This window comes from Gracilinanus agilis, chromosome 2 (assembly GCF_016433145.1).
Source record: "Gracilinanus agilis isolate LMUSP501 chromosome 2, AgileGrace, whole genome shotgun sequence".
NCBI classification, from domain to species: Eukaryota; Metazoa; Chordata; class Mammalia; order Didelphimorphia; family Didelphidae; genus Gracilinanus; species Gracilinanus agilis.
Window position 1 is genome coordinate 85163441 of NC_058131.1, and position 3920 is coordinate 85167360.

A 3920-nucleotide genomic window follows, 5' to 3' on the forward strand; every position below is an offset into this window, starting at 1 on the left:
CCATTTTCTTAGTACCCTTTCTTTTGACTAAGATATACCCCACCCATATCCCTATTCTAGAGATAGGCTTTTATCCCATCATGTCTTAGTAAGACCCTAGAATCCAATTTTCTTCTTGCAACTAAGAATTCTTATTTTTCTTGTTTATTGTCTAAACTTTGTACATTCATGTATAGATATTTGAGCTAGGGGTGTTACTATTGTCCCCTTTCTTTGATTTTATCTTCTTTGAATTTCTGGGTAACAGTTGGCATTCTCCTTTTTTAGTTCCTCTAGATGGCATCTATCTTAATGCATATACATAGGAAGATTTGGTTTTTTTGTGCCAAGTGGTGTACATATCTCTCTTCAATTGGTCCTACTTGCCAAAATGAAGTTCAACTCCATCATGACCTTGGACCAAAGCAAGAACAAAAGACACTTCAAGGAGACCTCGGTTATCGCCCACAAAGTCATATTGCTCATATTTTCCAAGGAGCTGAGGCAAAAATACAATGCTCTGTTCCATGCCCATTCAGAAGGATGTTGAAATCCAGGTGAGGTGGTTCACAGACACTACAGAGGTCAGTAAATTGGTAAGATAGTTCAGATTTATAGAAAGAAATATATCATTGACATTGCATGTGTACAACAGGAAAAGGTAATGGCATAGCTGTCCATGTGGGCATTCACTGTAGTAAAGTAATCATAACCAGATTAAAACTGGACAAAGATTGCAAAAAAGATTCTTGAGCATAAAGTCAAATCCTGACAAGTTGGAAAGGAAAAGGAGAAACATGAGGAAGCCATTGAGAAGATATAAGAATAAAACAATTTCTTATACAGTTGTAATTAAAAATGAAAATTAAAAAAAAAAGTTATACCTAGGTAATCTTTGCCTTCCTTTATCTTTATTTTAGTTTTGACCTTTTTGCCCCTTTTGACCAGATTTGCAAGGTAGACATAGATATATAGCTATAGATAGGTAAAGCATTTATTAAAAAAAACAAACAAACAAATCCAACTTCCCTCTTAGAAATTGTATCAGTTCCAAGGAAGAAGATTAGTAGGGGTTAGGCAATTGGGGTTAAGTGACTTTCCACACAGCTAGGAAATGTTTGAGGACAGATTTGGACACAAGATCTCCTGTCTCCAGGCCTGGCTCTCTATCCACTGAGCCATCTAATTGCCCCATAAAGCTTTTATTAAACATTTACTATATATGAGGCACAGTGCTTGGTGGTTGGGTTACAAATAAAAGATAACAAAATAGATTCTTGTCTCAAAAGCAAGGGAAGTTGGAAAGGGAAGGGGAGGTAGTGGGTAGAAAGGTAAGGCCGCTGATAGGGAGGTGGAACACGAGTTGAGTTGAGAGTGAAGTGAGCACCATACCCAACAATATATACTTAATCTGCTTTTTTAGGTGTACTCCATCTCTGATCAGGAATCTGTCATTCCTATATTTTAAACTGTAGTCTATAAGGACAAATTCTATTTTGAAATACCACTTTCTTAAATAGCTATTTTCTTCTGAGACTGATTTTTATTTTTCTGTATCCCTTGCCTTTAATGGGTACCAGCCAGTAATATACAATCTATACCTCTATAGTCTTCAGTTTCTTGCCTAAGACTTTGTCATCTTTGGCAATGAGTTTTAGATTCCTTCTGGCAATACCATTTAGTTGCCATAATGCCCCTTCGTGAATTTTATGCTCCAACCAAAGAGTCTTTCTGCTGTTTCATGATCTTGGCATTCTATCACTTGTTTCTGTTCCTTCCTTTGCATAAGCTGTCCTCCATGCCAAGAATACACTCCCTTCTTACTTCCACCTCTTCCTTTAAGGGCTCAGCTTATATGATAAACTCATAAGAAGCATTTCCTGATTTCCTGAGTTGTTTGTGGTTTCTCCCTCCTAAAATTATCATATATATACTTATCTATCTGTATGTTAGATCCTCCCTATTTTAGCTCCTTAAAAGCAGTGGCTATTGTTCATTTTATCTTTCTACTATAAATTTTTGGTGCAAGATCTTACTCATCACAGATATTTATTATTTTTTGGATTGGATTGGAAACTACCAAATAATCTACAGAAGGTATCATTCCCGACTCTTGGCCTTAATACAAAAATGTTTAGTTACAGCTTTGAATATGAGTTAGTCTAGGTGGTCTTGAAAGGTCCCTTTAAACTCCAAGATTCTAGGATTCTGAAATCTGTGGATCATTGCACTGATTCACTGTTGCTTCTACATTGTTATATGTGGATGTCCCACATTAACTCTGATTCAACCTATTTAAAATTGATTTTTTAACCTGAAACTGACTGTTCCTAGCTGAATTTGCTATTTCTGTAAGCATCATCATTCTCCTTGTCATCCATACTGAAAACCTTGATACCATCTTTCAATCCTAACTATCCTCCAGTTTTATGTCTAATGATTAATCAAGGCCCATAGAATCTTCTTTCCTAATCCATTCTCTTCCATTTTGACTAGTGACTTCACTTTATTCTGACATCTTTTTTTTTTCAATCTTAATTCAATTCAACAAACATTTGTTTAGCTTCTCCTATGTTCAAAGCAATCTTAGGTTATTTTTAATTCACTAAATGATTGCTTTAGTATCTTATCTTGTATGTGTGCTTCCAGTCTCTTTCCTTATTACATCTCTTCCATGTAGTAGCCAAATTAATCTTTCTGAAAAACCAATTTAACTAGTATCATTGGCAAGAAATGGAAGCAGAAAAGGAGCAGGAAATAAGGAGAAAAGAGTTGCAATTTCCTATGTTCAGTATGATTTGGACAAAATTATATCTAAGGTGTCTTTTTGTTGTTCAGTGGGGTCCAACTCTTCCTGATCCTATGGACCATAGCATACCAATATTGTCCATGAGATTTTTTTGGCAAAGATATTGGAGTGGTTTGCCATTTCTTTCTCCAGTGGATTAAGGCAAACAGAGGTTAAGTGGTTCTCTTGAGGTCACATAGCTAGTAAGTGTCTAAGGAGAGATTTGAACTTAGAACTTCCTTACTCCAGGCCAATCTTGCTATCCACTGAGCCACCTGGCTAAGGTGCCTTCTTTGCCCTTAAATCTATGAATCATAGTGATCTGGAAGGTACCTCAGAAGTCATCAAATCATAAAATAGGATCATAGACTTAGAGCTGTGAGCAGTCTTACATACAGGCCATGAAGTCCAACTCTCTCGTTTTACAGATGAGGAAACTGAGACTAAGAAAGAAGTCACTTGTCCAGGGCTATAAAGTCTGTAAATGTCTAAGGCCAAATTTGAACTTAGGTCTTCTTGACTCCTCGTCCAGTGTCCTATCCACTGTATCAAGCTGCCTCTCTCTGGCCCACCCCCTTCATTTAAAAAATTAATCAACCAACAAATATAAAGTGAAAAAATTCCTATTTAAATTCCAATAATAGAGCTTACATTCTAATGGTGGAGACAAATACATTTGTAATTATATGTAGAATAAATAAAAAGAGAATAAACATAAACAAATGCTAGGAAGTTTGGGAGGAAGGGTATTAGCAGTTGGAAAGATCATAAAATATTTCATGTAGAAAGTGGTGCTTGAGTTGTATTTTGACTGAAGAGAGAGATTCTATGAGGGCAAATGAGAAAGGAATGCCTTCCAGGCATGAGGACTGGCTATTTTAAAGGGACAGAGAGAGGAGATAGTGTGTTATGTGTGAAGGGGCCAGGGGGGGGGGGGGGGGAGTGGGAGGGAAGCCAGTTTCAATAGATTTCTAAAGGAGGAAAAATATTCAGTGAGCCAGAAAGAAAGGATGAGTTCAGGTTGTAAAGTGCTTTAAAAGATAGAGGTGGGGTTATATTTTGACCTAAAAGTAAGAGAGAACCACTGAGTGTGATATGTAGGGGTGTGAATGTGGTTAGATTTTCTCTCTTTTCTTGAAAAAAAAAAAAAAAC

General features: G+C 36.5%; 1 pseudogene; it reads left to right on the forward strand.

Annotated features, from left to right (window-relative positions):
* Positions 1 to 370: 370 nt before the first annotated feature.
* On the forward strand, positions 371 to 802 carry LOC123234688 (annotated as a pseudogene).
* The last annotated feature ends 3118 nt before the right edge of the window (positions 803 to 3920 follow it).